The sequence below is a fragment of the Ambystoma mexicanum genome, chromosome 8 (assembly GCF_040938575.1).
Source record: "Ambystoma mexicanum isolate Mex_15411 chromosome 8, UKY_AmexF1_1, whole genome shotgun sequence".
Lineage (NCBI taxonomy): Eukaryota > Metazoa > Chordata > Amphibia > Caudata > Ambystomatidae > Ambystoma > Ambystoma mexicanum.
This window is the reverse complement of record NC_090929.1, coordinates 1,378,925,949-1,378,941,234: the sequence shown is the minus strand read 5'-3', so window position 1 is coordinate 1,378,941,234 and position 15,286 is coordinate 1,378,925,949. Positions and strand designations below refer to the sequence as shown.

The following is a 15,286-nucleotide window of genomic DNA, read 5'->3' as shown; positions in this document are numbered from 1 at the left end:
ATGTACTATGTTGAATTTTCAACGGATTCTGTGAGATTTTGTTTGACGTTACTACTCCTACATGTAAAAGGAGCAAATCCTTTACAACATTTTTTTTCTATTAATATAAATTACGTTAAAATACACCACATCATATATGTACACTCTAAACAAATCTTGCTTTACGCATATTAGTTCCCTGTACACTGGTGCCAGCGCACTGCATGTTGGGCCTGCATGCTTGCACACATGAGTTGCATCACCATACATGATGCATAGTGCACTGCAGACATCATGCATTGCATATGAAAGCCTACCTAAGGAAGCAAAGTTAAGGGAAACAGGAAATGGAAAGCCCAGTCTCTTCTGTATTTATGGTCCTGGGATGTTGAAAGCGACACAAGTGCTTATTTATCTTGAAACTCTTTTCAATCGAACTATTTCAGCAACTAATAACAATATACATCATAGTTTTGCCATGGATACACACATTCCTTACAACTAATGTAAATCAATTAATCAGAACTATTAGATTTAATGAAAAACATCACCTCCAATTATGCAATAGACATACATGATGCGCTTTGTTGTCATCTCAGCTTGCCACTGTCACCGCCTGCCTCTTTCTTATGATAATATAAGTTTCTGCAATATTGGACCCTAAGACACCCAAGGATGTAGCTGTATATCAGCCAGACTGCACACACTTCTACATGATATTAAATTAGGCGGAAAGCTTAACCCAAAATCAACCATTTTGTAAAGCTCGAAAAAGTAGTGGTTGGCTCCAAGGTTCTTAGCTGTAACACTCTGACACTCAGTATATATTTGCCTCTAACAAGCTTGACAAAATGGTGTGGAGAGAAAAGAGAGTGGATGAAAAACAATACATTGTCCAATGGTACACTCATTGATTGCAAGGACTGAACGTGAGGCCCATTACTTGTGTTGTAAAACATAAACATGGCTAAACTGTCAGACATCTGCGCAAAAGGCGTTGCAAATGAGGACAGATTTTGTCGCTTAGTTATCATTCTACTCGTATATTATTTACCACTAAATGTGCCCTGAACCGACCATTACAAGTTTTAAAACAACTATTTGTTTCTTCTGACGTGGGTTAGAAGGTGTACTATTGGTTCATACCAAAGACGCCAGTTAGGATTGCCAGTATTGAAATTCCACCTTCATGATTAGGCCTTGTAACATTGCACTCATATAGATGAAAACATACCTCCTGTAGTCGCTTTATTGACGCGCACTATTGAACCAAGCATCACAGCGTGCAGAATCACAAATATTAAATTCAATTTCACTTTCATTTAATGTGTAATCAATGAAGGTTTATTTGTGTAACACTTACACAACACTAACCATTGATTTGCATTACCGATTTGGATGAAAGGGTCGGTCCTTCATCATTTACTAAGATCCGATTTTCGATACGTACATTAATTGTTTGATTGGTTCGCAGTGAGAACACCCCGTAATGAAAGTGCCATGATTAGCAACAGCAGAGCCTGAATAATGCTGCCACATTGTCATCTGAGGTGATATTACAACTGCTCAGTGTGAGGAGAAATGCAAAAGGTCGGCTTGGTGAATCTGTCCTTGCTTTTGAAACTCATTTTGTGCTGAGCTGTGACACACTTAGGCTTTGCAGTCGCAGTCATTTGTTTCAGTTGTCTTTAAAGTTAGTATTGCTGTATTTGCTATGCTGTTAGCACCCTGTGCTGTTCTTTCTGGAGCCTGTCCTGGGACTGCTTTATCTTCTCTCTTTTGAGAGGCATTGTCTAGCACTGGCTGCACAATGTCTGCAGGAATGAAGATTCCCCCTGCTAATAGCGCAGGGAGCTCTTGATTCTATTAAAGACAAGGAGGCAAGCGTTATGTTTGATCTTCTTATTTTATTACTCTCCAGCAGTTTCAACACATTAAAACAAATGTTCAATCCTTTCATTGAAATAACATTTTTCTTTTTCAAAAACTTAATTTCCCATCAGTCCTAGGTCCCTATCCCCAGTGTCCAGGTCATGTGACCTAGTCCTTCCACTTCCTGTAACCTCCTTTTCTTTGACTGCATCCAACTGCAATCGTAACCATGACTGAACGGTCAACTTGTTCCACAAAGTCTCTGAACTGTAGAGCTCTGCTGAGACGATCCCTCGCATTCTAACTTGCGATCTTGATCAACGTGTACCGTTCTTCTCTTATATGTCTTTAGCTGTTCTTCTGATCGTCTCCTAAAGACGGAAATAACAGTACATGTTAGGGCAGCGGATACACACCCTATTCTGAGAGGGAATCCTGTTAATTATTCTGATACATATCACAGTACATTTCTCTATTATCCTTTAGTCTCTCTGGTGTATCTAGGGCGGGAAAGTAATGCTCGCCTCCTTGTCTTTAATAGAATCAAGAGCTCCCTGCGCTATTAGCAGGGGGAATCTTCATTATATGTCAAGACGCAGGCGAGCATTATGCTTGTTCAAAGTTTCTTACCATAGCTTCTGCTAGTGTGTTAATGTTAGGGCACCACGGTCAACTTCAGTAGTGGTGGCTTGACAAGTCGTGCTGCAATTTGGTCTTTCTGACAATATACCCCTCAAGTGTACAAAAGGACAGATTGAGGTGAGTACTGCCCGAAATATGGTACACCCTGGTACTTCAACAGCTGGCTGCAAGAAAAATTTACCAGATATTAACATGTGGTTTAAGGCAACGGGTTCTCCTAAGCAAGATGCTGAACTGATACTCACAAGCAAGAAAATCAGACTGGGACTGAATAGTTCCAAGTTAGATTGGTGAGTACCCTGAAAACAAGAAAAGTAACTATCACCAGGAGAACGGAATAGCAAGAAGAATGTAAGAACCCAAATCGTTTTTTGCTTACCAAATGAGTGACCTGGATGGATGCTGCAGAAGCGATGAGAATAGAATGGCAGTCCTGGAAACACAATGGGCCTCATTACACGGTAGGCGGTAAGGGTTTACCGGTACCGGTATTTTACCGGTACCGGTAAATCCTTACCGCCTTACTACAAGGTCCCTTTGCGGGTTGGGGAATTTAACGCCTGCTTTTTGCAGGCGTTAAAAACCAACCCGCAAAGGGACCAGTGGAGCTGGGGCAAAAATGGGAATGGGGAAGGGCAATGGTGGAAGGGGGAATTACCGCCCTGCCAACCTTGGAATGGGGCGGTAATTCCCCTTTCCACCAAGACGGTGCCGGTATTTTACCGGCATGAACCATGGCGCTAATAGCACCATGGTTCTCCGCCTACCGTGTAATGAAGCCCAATGTCTTGTTTTCCTATACCCGCCGGCACAAGGACACCTAAGGAGTTTATTGATCCAGGCACTGTTGCGCTGAGGTCCTTTGATCCTTGCGTTGATGCACCAATGTCCTTTGATCCTTGCGCCGATGCGCGAGCGTCATATGTTCAGTAGTGTCTTTGAAAAGTTCCAAAGTGTAGATATGACACAGGTAAGACTTGAGGAATGATATGTATGCAGTCCGTAGAAGTTCCGGATTTGACAATGAACGGGTAAGACCTGAGGAATGAGGCATATGCAGTCGGTGGACGTTCCGAATTTGATGATGAGCAGGTAAGATTTGAGGGATTAGATGAATGCAGTCCGTGGACGTTCTGGGTCTGGTATGAGCAGGTAAGACTTGAGGGACGAAGCGAATGCAGTCCGTGGTCGTTCCGAGTCTGGTATGAGCAGGTAAGACTTGAGGTATGAAGCGTATGCAGTCCGTGGTCGTTCCGAGTCTGGTATGAGCAGGTAAAATTTGAGGGATTAGACAAATGCAGTCCGTGGGCGTTCCGGGTCTGGTATGATCAGGTAAGACTTTGAGGGATGAGACGAAAGCAGGCCGTGGACGTTCCGGGTCAAGTAATGCAAGAAGTTCGAAGGCAATGACAAGAAGGAAGCAAGGAAAGTCAAGGCATGCCGGGGGTTCAAAGAGCCAAGAAGACAAGGTACAAGGTTCGTAGCTTTGAAAAACGACAAATTCAGAAGCACCGACGTGCGCGGGGCAAGGCTTATAAACAGGTCAGCTGACCGCACGCAGAAGACAGCGCCGTGGGCCTGAGTACCTACACGAATACAACGGCCGCCAGCGTTTCCATGGCAACCCATAGCGTTCTGTGAAAGGACGCGCAAGAAACGACACACCACATCATCGAGGCTTTACTGACAACCTCGGTTTGAAACGAAGATTGTTTACTCCTGTCACATCCAGGCAGGAGTGGCAAGTTTGGAATCGCTGGCGTTACGGTCCGCCATAGCGTTTCCCATCACGTTCTTCCTTTCCGCCTGCACCGTTCTAGTTGTTGCACGCGTACGTAACCGGAAGTATTTAAGTCATCACTTCCTGGTTGCGAACGCGTTGCAACGTTTCCGGGTTTCTTCCTGTGTTGCCGTCGCTCTCTTAGTGTACTTCTCCCTCGATTACTTTTTGCCTTCCCTTCTCTTTTCTTTCTGTTCCTTTTCCCCACTTCCTTGCCTGTTTACTCAGTATCCTTGTCTTACCTCGTTTGAGTATTCCTACCCTGTTCCTTTCCTACCTGCTGTGTATCAGACCTCTGCCTGCCATACGGATTGCCTCTGCTTAGCCCTTGGTACCTTTCTGTCAGCTGTGTTCCCGAACGCTGCTTGTCTCACGGATTGCCTCTGCCTAGCCCTTGTACCTACCTGTCAGCTGTGTACCAGAACCCTGCCTGTTTATCGGATTGTCTTCGCCATCTATTCTAGAAACTTCAACCATCTTTGGATTGTACTTCAACCATTCTGTGGGTAATCCTATTGCCCCGAATCTCCATTCTCAACAGAGCCAACCACTTGAACCTGTTCTTCATTCCCTTGAAGGAAGTATCGGAGGGGTTTTTTGTGCATTCGGCTTTTTCCCCTATTTGGCATTCCTGGAGGGGTTACCCCTGTTACACCTTTTACGGTGACACAGTGGCATCCTTCCGAGGACGTCCATATCTTCATTAAAAAAAAGGAGAGACCTACAAGCCACAAGAAAGGGAAATCCAAGAAGAAGGTGGAAGGTGAGGAGTAGGGGGAAGGGGGTGAAACTGAGTTGTCTTGCGAAGAAGAGGATTTTACCGACTTTTGTGACAACTCCACTGGGGCTTCTAAACAGTTTCTTCTTGTGCGAGCTCAATCTATGATTATCCAAAGGGGCATCCAATGGAACCCTGACAGTTTCCTCCCCCAAAGATGCATCCACGGAGCGAGCAGCCAAGAACCTGGACAAGAGAAGAGGAGCATGTACATTCGACTCGGGTTCCCATCACTGGTGCCGGACCATAACCTTCCCAATCAATGAGGAAATGACGAACCCCACGTACCATCTTAGTATCCAGAATAGCCTTGACTACGTACTCCTCCACACCCTCGACCATCACTGGTGCCGGACGAGAGGAGAGGCGAGTACCTGCGCGACATGGCCTCAGAAGGGAAACATGAAAAACAGGATGTATCTTCCATTGGGAAGGCAATTCTAAGCGAACCACCAAAGGGTTGATCACTTCCTTAATCGGGAAAGGCCCCATAAAACGAGGTATCAAACATCTTCGGCCAGGCAAATGGAGGTTCTTGGAAGTCAACCAGACCGGCATTCCAGGTTGATAATCAGGAGCAGGTCTCTGATGTTTGTCAGCATATTGTTTAACTTGCTGTTGCGTGGCCTCCAAATGGTCAAAGACCGTTTCCCTCAGGGAAATGAAGTCACGTATGCAAGCCTGAGCTGCCGGATTGCCAGTGGTAGGTATTACATCCTCAGGAATCGACCGAGGATGGAGGCCATAAAGGGCAAAGAATGGGGAAGTACCTGTAGACGAATGCACTGAATTATTGTACACATATTCTGCCGCCCCCAAAACATTTAACCATGACTCTTGATGCTGAGCAATCAGACAACGTAAGAATTGTTCCATAGTGGCATTCGCCCTTTCTGTTTGCCCATCTGTTTCAGGATGATAGGCCGTAGAATATCGTGCATCTATACCCAAGGCAGTGACTAAATGGCGCCAGAAACAGGAGGTAAACTGCGATCCATGATCTGTGATGATGATTTCAGGTAGCCCAAAACGACGGAACACATTCTGCAAGAACAATTCAGCTAGGACCGGAGCAGAAGGTATACCCTGGCAGGGTACATACAAGGCCATCATAGAAAAGTAGTCAACGACCACCCATATGGTATCACAACCCCTGACATGCGGTAATTCGACCACAAAGTCCATTGAGATCATTAGCCAGGGTTTTGTAGGAACAGGCATAGGATGAATTAATCCCATCGGTTTGGACACCGTACCTTTGCACTGAGCACAAATAGCGCAATTTATTATGTAATCCAAGACATCTTTACCCATCGTAGGCCAGAACGCCCACCGTTTTAACCGTTCAAGCGTCTTGCGTCTCCATGGATGTGCAGCCATTAAAGCATCCTGACACCACTGGAGAGCCAACACATAGGTTTCTGAAGTAGGGAGATACAACCGTCCTTGTACATAAGGCATGGAAATGACGACTTCCATATCATGGTCATGGAGTTCAGGAGGACTAGTCGCCATCAAGGATTCAATCATTCCCTTCAAAGAAGAATCAATGGTACAGGAACAAATGACAAACGATGGTTTTAACACAGTTCCTTCCCGAAGAGGCGTCTGACCTCCTCCATTAAATCTTGATAAAGCATCTGCCTTAGAATGCAGCTTGCCGGGACGGTAAGTGATCTGGAAGTTGTACATTGAAAAGAATTCATGCCACCGTGCGTGGCGAGCGGTGGTACAGCGTACTGATTTAAGAGCAAGAAGATTTTGGTGGTCGGTGAAGACCTGTACACGTGCAATAGTGCCCAACAGATGGTGTCTCCATACCAGGAATGCATCACATATTGCCAGGAGTTCACGTTCAGTGATAGTGTAATTCATATCATACTTAGTACGTTTCCTGGAATGATAAGCCACAGGATGGAGAAGACCAGAGTCTTCACACCTCTGGGACAGAATAGCTCCCACAGCCAGATCCGAGGCATCAGGCTCAACAATACATGGACGTTTTTGATCCGGATGCTGTAGGACTGGGGCTGAGGTAAACGTGGACTTTAGTGTTTCAAAGGCTTCCTGGGCTTGATCATACCATACAAAGCGAGTTTTGGAACTGGTTAAGGCAGTCAAGGGGGCTGCGATAGCCGAAAACGAGTGTATGAAACGCCTGTAGAAATTTGCAAACCCTAAAAAGGACTGAAGGGACTTTACATTGTTTAGGACAGGCCAGTCCAAGATCACTTTAACCTTATTATTGCTCATCTTAACCCTCTCACTGGTGATATCGTAACCTAAGAATTCCACCTGGTCAACATGAAAGACACACTTCTCCAATTTGGCATAGAGGCTGTTTTCACACAATCTCTGTAAAACGGTGGAGACATGCTGGATGTGTTCCTTGTAGGTAAAGGTATAAATGAGAATGTCATCAAGATAGACAACCATGAACTGGTCCAGTAAGTCCTTGAGCACATCGTTCATGAAATACTGGAATGTAGCTGGGGCAATACAAAGGCCGAATGGCATAACCAAGTACTCGAATAGACCATACTTAGTCTTGAAAGCTGTTTTCCATTCATCACCTTCTCTGATTCGCACCAGATTATAGGCCCCCCTTAAATCAAGTTTGGTAAAAAACTTAGAAGAAAATCGTTGATCCAATAAAACAGATATCAGAGGAATCGGATACTGATTCCGAACTGTCACTTCTCTATAATCGATACAGGGGCATAAGTCTCCCTCTTTCTTAGGTACAAAGAAAAGTGGTATGCTGCTGGAGACCTGGAGGGACGAATGAACCCCATCCGGAGTGCTTGATCTAAGTACTCTTTAACACTACATCCTCCTTTTGCGTAAGCGAATAGATTCTTCCAGAAGGAATACGGGCCTCTGCCAGTAGTTCAATCGGGCAATCATAAGGATGATGCGGAGGTAGTTTTTTCTGCCACCTTCTTATTAAACACGTCCTTAAAAGAATCATATTCTTTCAGAAGGAGCGCTGTAGTAATTGCCCCAATCGTAAAAGCTGAATCCAGGAGCATGGAACTAGGATTCCCAAATCCAACCATAGCTGCATGAAAAGACTTCTGACATTTTTCCGAGGTAAACTTAACTGAACGTGACATCCAATCGATGGAAGGATTGTGTTTCATTAACCATGGTAACCCCAGAATCAGCTTAAGTTGAGGAGCAGATATGACATCGAACTGGATGATCTCTGAATGACTGTCACCAATTGATAACACAAGGTCAATGGTTTGTTCTGTCACCAAACCGGAAATCAGAGATGTACCCTCCACTGCATTAACTAATTCTGGTGTTTTCTTGGGAATCAATGGAATGGAATGATCACGTACAAATTATGCATCCACGTAATTTCCAATTGCACCTGAATCAAGCATGGGTTCAACAGACCAGGTTGTCTCAGGGGAGGAAGACAAGGTAGCCAAGACTGAAAAAGGAACCGAGGATCTGGGGTCCATGACTACTTGACTCGACAAAGGGACCCCGTCTATTGTCGAGCTTTGGCGTTTCCCGCCTTCTTAGGTTTCTTGGGACAAAGTATCAAAAAATGTCCTGTCGAACCACAATAGAAGCATAAATGATTGGCCCTTCGAACCTCCCTTTCTGAAGGAGTGAGTGGACCTCGAATGGCACCAATCTGCATTGGTTCAGAGGTTGAAACAGGAGTTACCGCTGTCGGAACGGTTAGGGTGGTCTTTGTTCACCCTTCTGTTCAGCCTTACGGGCATCAATTTGCAACACAAGATGAACCAGCTCTGGGAAACCACTAGGAACAACAGGTACGGTTGCTAAAACATCCTTTAAGCCTTCCGAAAGAGCTTTATAAAACAAAGCAGCTTTCTTTTCGTCGGGCCAATCTGTTTCTGCAACTAGCTGATTAAACTTAGCCAAGTACTCCAAAAAGGATTTGTCTTTCTGTTGTAAAGAAAGCAATTCCAGGTCCGTTGCCTGTGTTTTATATCTGGTATCAAAAACACAGGCCATAGCCGTAATCAGAGACTCACAATCATAGAATAATGGCCTACTCTGTTCCAGCAGGGGATTAGCACACACTGCAGCAGTACCCCCAAGATTAGACAGGCCTACACAAGAAATGTAAATGGCACTGATTAATGAACGTTGGAAAGGTTTTAGGATCCCCTAGGAACCTCTCAGGAGGAGCCAATGGAAACTGTGTTGCCATGTAAACTGGACTTGACTCAGTTCTCGATTGAGCCCTTCCTGAAGTTTAATCCACTCCAGGACTAGATGCTCCAGCTCCTGACTGCAAGCCAGCATGTAACTCATTAATACGACGTTGAGTTTCATCATGTGCAGCTGTCATGTCAGCCCTGAAGTCAGCCACCACTTTGGATAGAGCCGCCAAATGATCAGTGGCTTCTTCCATTTTTTGCTTTTTAGAGGCTTCTGAATATGTTAGGACACAAGGGCTAACTTCAGTAGTGGTGGCTTGACACGTCGTGCTGCAATTTGGTCTTTCTGACAATATACCCCTCTAGTGTACAAAAGGACAGATTGAGGTGAGTACTGCCCGAACTATGGTACACCCTGGTACTTCAACAGCTGGCTGCAAGAACAATTAACCAGATATTAACATGTGGTTTAAGGCAACGGGTTCTCCTAAGCAAGATGCTGAACTGATACTCACAAGCAAGAAAATCAGACTGGGACTGAATAGTTCCAAGTTAGATTGGTGAGTACCCTGAAAACAAGAAAAGTAACTATCACCAGGAGTACGGAATAGCAAGAAGAAAGTAAGAACCAAATAGTTTTGTGCTTGCCAAATGAGTGACCTGGATGGATGCTGCAGAAGCGATGAGAATGGAATGGCAGTCCTGGAAACACAATGGACCTCATTACGACCCTGGCGGAAGACCATGGTGCTATTAGCACCATGGTCCAGGGCGGTAAGTTACCGACTCCGCCATGGAGAAAGGGGGAATTACCACCCCATTACAAGGTTGGCGGGGCAGTAATTCCCCCTTCCTCCATGGCCCTTCCCCATTCCCATTTTTGCCCCATAGGGCATAATGGGAATGGGGAAGGCGCTGAGTACGGTGCCGCAAATTGCGGCACCGTAATTAGCACCAAGGTCCCTTTGCGGGTCCCTACTTTAACGGCTGGTCTACACCAGCCGTTAAGGTCGGGTCCCGCAAAAGGACCTCGTAATTAGGCGCTAATAGGTTAACGGCGCCGCAACCTTTTACTGCGCCGTTAACCCATTAGCCCGTGGGTCGTAATGAGGCCCAATGTCTTGTTTTGCTATACCCACCGGCATTAGGACGCCTAAGGAGTTTACTGATCCAGGCACCGGCTTCGAGGCTTTACTGACAACCTCGATTTGAAACGAAGATTGTTTACTCCACTGGGGCTTCTAGACAGTTTGTTCTTATGCGAACTCAATCTATGATTATCCAAAGGGGCATCCACTGGAACCTTGACAGTTAATCGGTTTAAAGTAAAACATTATGAACGTATTATCACTCGCCCATTCAGCTGCTTTCAATATATCTTGCAACGTAGCCCCCTGTCTCAGTGCCTTCGATGCCATTGCACCTCACACTGAGTGTGCTCCAAATTTTGCCATGTCTATACCTGCTAGAGACATAGAGCCTTGTTACAAGTACTACGGTCCGGACTTAACGCTGCCGGTATAACAATACCGGCACCGTTTCTGCGATCGCCAAATTATGACCTACGGACCCAGAAATAGCACCCCCATAAACCGTCACCGCGGAGTGAAAGCACCCATAAACTTCGCCTGCATGGAAACCCCTCCGTTACCGGCAATACTAAACACTACAAGCATCACAAGTAGCATGGACATGGAAACACTGCCACAAAAATGGCGCTGAAACCGTGACCATGGTGGCGGTATCGCCGCCACCACGAACATGACGTTAAACAGTGCCTGGTGACCTGAATCAGGCCACAGGTGCACCAAATGAGCCCAGCTGGTCCCAGCAGGCCACTGGGAGCCTACAAAAGGGCCACACCCAGGCCAAGTCCAAACAGAACTATGCAGGCAGCAGCTCTAGTAGCATTGGGACCGGGCCTACTCAACCAACAGGCAGCACTGCACATGATGGCAGTAATGGTGCAGAGGAGGAGGCGTAGGAGGCGCAGGCGGCAACTAGCTAACCCTGTACCCATGGCAAACCCCATTGTCCAGCCGGCACCACCCCGCAGGCAGCCTGCAATACCACGCATCAGGGCTTCACCCTGGAACCTTACCCCAGGACAGATCCACACATTATACCGGCTGGACCATCCAACAATCCTGTACATCACCACCATGGTAGAGGACGACATCAGCAGCCACATTGACATCCCCACCGCCATCCCACCCTCCTCAAGGTTGTGTCGGTACTGCATTTCCTTGGCACCGGAACCTATCAACACACAGTTGGTGAGCTGAACGGACTATCACAACCCTGTTTCTCTAAAATCTTGGTACAGGTACTGGATGCCCTGTTGCACCATGTGTCTGAACAGATCGCCCTCCCCCGTACCCTTCCCAAGGTCATTGCCACCAAGTTGGCCTTCCATGCCATTGCAGGCATGCCAAATTGCATAGGTGCAGTCGACTGCATCCACATCGAGCTGACAGTACCACGTGCTATCGAGATGGTGTTCCGCAATAGGAAACTGTGCCACTCACTGAATGTACAGATGGTATGTGATGCCGCACAAGTGATAACACATTGCTGCTCACGTTTCCCGGGCTCAACACATGACTCAATGGTACTGCAGAATTCGACATTGCCACGGTACATGGAACTCTATGCTGGACAAAGCACATGGCTATTGGGTGAGTACAGCTGCCAATGCCCCGGCCCTGTGGAAAGGGTGTGTGTGTCTAAGGCAATGACCAATGTGAGGGGGCTGCTGCGACTGCACATGCATCACCCCCCCACCCATCCACTGAATAGACAGCACAACCCAAACATCACAAAGCAACACATGACAGGTTGCCACAGTGTGCCCGTACACACCCTGCCACATGACACACACAGCCAATACTACGACTGGCCCATACACCTGGAGCCACTGCATACCTCCACCCACAATATGCAACACTGCCCTCCCAATGCACATGATGCCTGCACATGAGACATCCTGCATCGGCAACATCATCACAGTCGACTGATTGACTCTGCCATGTGTGCACATCACTGCACAATGCCATACTTACCAACCAATGTCACCCGCAGGGAAAAGTACACATGCACACCAATGCATTGGTCAATGTCCAGATGCCAACGTCCACTACAATGAACAAGGAATGGTAATCACCCACCAGTCAACCACTGCATGCCACATTTGCATGAATGAACAATGACACAATATTGCACTGCATCTAATGAAGACATGATACAACAAACACTGACATGTCCCCCACATCTACATCCCATGTAGGTGATGCTGCATATGCACTCACACCATGGCTGATGACGCCTGTACGGAGGCCAAGGAACAGGCATGAAGAGGCGTACAACAGGGCACACGTCCGCACACGTGGCATGATTGAGAGGACATTTGGAATACTGAAGGCCTGGTTCTATTGTTTCAGCAGATCTGGCGGAACACTGCTGTACAGCCCAGTGAAGACGGGTAAAATTACGCTCGTTTGTGCCATGCTGGACAATCTGTGCCTGCGCAGGAACATTCCGATGCCCCCAGACGCAGAGGATGAAGATGGGGATGGAGATGGGGATGGAGACGGGGATGGGGATGGGGGTGGGGATGGGGATGGGATGGCTCCACCTCCTCCTGGGGGTGCAGTAGATGGACAACGAGCACGGGATGCGCTTATTCGCATTTACTTTTCAGAGACTGCACATTAACAGCATTGCATGGATATGACGATGCCAGTAAATACATTGATTTACTGCAAATTAAATGGATGTCCACTCATGAATGTTTTTTCAATGATGATATACTCAACATTACAACAGGGAAGGAGGTGCAATGGTTAGGGAAGCTGTACACCCGTGCCCACCCAGTACCTAAACGTACCCACCCCCAACCAGGCCCCAATACACTAACCCCCAAATGGACCTCCCCCACCATCCAAACGTACCCACCCGCAACCAGGCCCCAATACACTAACCCCCTAATGGACCTCCCCCACCACCCAAACGTACCCACCCCCTTACACCCTTCTAGTCCCCATGTGTCCTGCAGTGCCAAACACACATGCCATCATTTGCGTGCGTGCTTCGGCGCTTGTGCATCCTTGCCCGAGGGCCCTGTTAGGCGACTTGAGCACCTCTGTGGACTGGCAGAGGTGGAGCTGGATGGGGTGGTACTAGTGGATGGCACTGTTGCTGGAATTGGTGGCAAATGTGCAAGATATGCCTGGTGGGCAAGCAACATGGACTGTGTTGTTATTGCCCTCCCGCACATGGCGTGCCAGGGTCACTATTGTGGTGGCGAAGCGTCAAATTGACCTTGAGAGCCGACGCACAGATGTGCTGTAGCTCTCCCTTTGCAGCCTGGATTCCTCAAGCTGCCTTTCCACCAGCTGGGCGAGGGTAGCCTGCTGCTCCTCCATCCGCTGCATGCGGGCATTGAGCTCAGCCATTGAGGGGGTAGGTGACCTCATTGGACTGCAGAGTGATGTGGGGCTGAACTGCAGGACATGGAAAGATGCCAAGTCATCCAGGTTGGGCACCTCCCCCTGTGGCCCTAAATCAGACTGCAGTGCTGAGGCACTGTTGTCGCTACCTGCTGCCTCCTCTGCAGTGCAGATACTTTCTGGGGTGGGTTGTGTAGGCATGATGGGTGCCCGTGGAACCTGTGTTGCAGCAGGCAGCGTGGAGATGGTGGAGATGGTGGTACTGGTGGCCGGCACATGTGTACCAGATGCTATTGGGGGCAGAGTTGCAGAACTGCTGGCAGCATCCTCCTGGGCAGGGGCGCTGGCTTGCACACGTGCAGGAGCCGATTGCCTGGGCTGTTGTGCGGTGTCACTTGATATGGCTGTGGGGACACAGAGGGCATGCAATTAGTTGTGTGGTGGTGCCTGATGGGTGCATCACATGCATCAGACAGGTTGATCAGTGAACAGTTGCATTTACACGCATATGCTTGTCGACGGTCATGTATTGTAGCCATGTGGATCGTCATCTGGATCATGATTGTGTCCTTTGGGGCACTCATGCACTGGCTGGGGGGGTGTTAATGGGTCCTTTGGGACACTCATGCACTGGCTGGGGGGGTGTTAATGGGTCCTTTGGGGCACTCATGCACTGGCTGGGGGGGTGTTAATGGGTCCTTTGGGGCACTCATTCACTGGCTGGGGGGTGTTAATGGGTCCGTTGGGGCACTCATGCACTGGCTGGGGGGGGGTGTTAATGGGTCCTTTGGGGCACTCATGCACTGGCTGGGGGCTGTTAATGGGTCCTTTGGGACACTCCTGGCCTCAACATGTACTCATATGGCATTCATATTTGTGCACTTACCAGCATCTGCAGGTGGGCTCGCTCCTGCCTCAGCATCCCTGATCCCATGGATGGCCTCAAGGTGGAGGACACTGCTGCAACGCTCCTCCCATGTTTGCAGCCTCAGTGGGGAAGGGGGCCCTCCACCTGTCCCACTGCTGCGTTGCCGGTGTGTTGAGATCAGGTTCCGCACTCTCAGTCTGAGGTCGTCCCACCTCTTGTGGCAGTTCTTGACACTCCTCGTAGTCATGCCCACAGTGGTGCACTTGCGTGCAGCTTCCGCCCACTCTTCCTTCCTGCGCTGCTGTGTAGCACGCCGTTGGTCTGCACTAAACAGAATCTCAGCATACTGCACTATATGGTCGACTAATACAGTGAGCTCCGCCTCACTAAAGCGCTGTTTGCGTTGCCTCTGGGCAGGAATCCTGGCAGGGATGCTGGTGGTCCTTTTTGCCTTCTCACTGTGTAGATTTAGCTTGTGCTGACTCTGGATGGCAGTGGATTGTGCTTTATATGATGGCCGCCTCTCTGTTTCTGGTTTTCGCAATCATGGTATTTCCGCTTCCGTCTCCGTGACGACGGCGGCGGACATGGTTTTTACACTACTTGTGGCGCTGCTGTGTCCATTTCCTTGGGTGTTTCCGTGGTGACGGTGACACCGGTTCCGTGTCCGTGAGGAGCGCGCGACCGACAGCACGTAATCGGCCGATCTTTCCGCAACCTTGCGGACGTGGAAACTTTATTACCGTCGCCACAGAATCACTGCATTCCGGA

At 48.0% G+C, this 15,286-nt stretch overlaps 1 long non-coding RNA gene across 1 annotated transcript in view; it reads right to left on the bottom strand.

The window, feature by feature from the left end:
- Nucleotides 1–1,866: 1,866 nt before the first annotated feature.
- LOC138473783 (uncharacterized) overlaps nt 1,867–15,286 on the bottom strand; it is a 239,027-nt gene continuing 225,607 nt past the window's right edge. Inside the window, exon 2 of the long non-coding RNA XR_011268914.1 lies at nt 1,867–2,222. This is a non-coding gene — a long non-coding RNA (uncharacterized lncRNA). The remainder of the gene's footprint in view (nt 2,223–15,286) is intronic.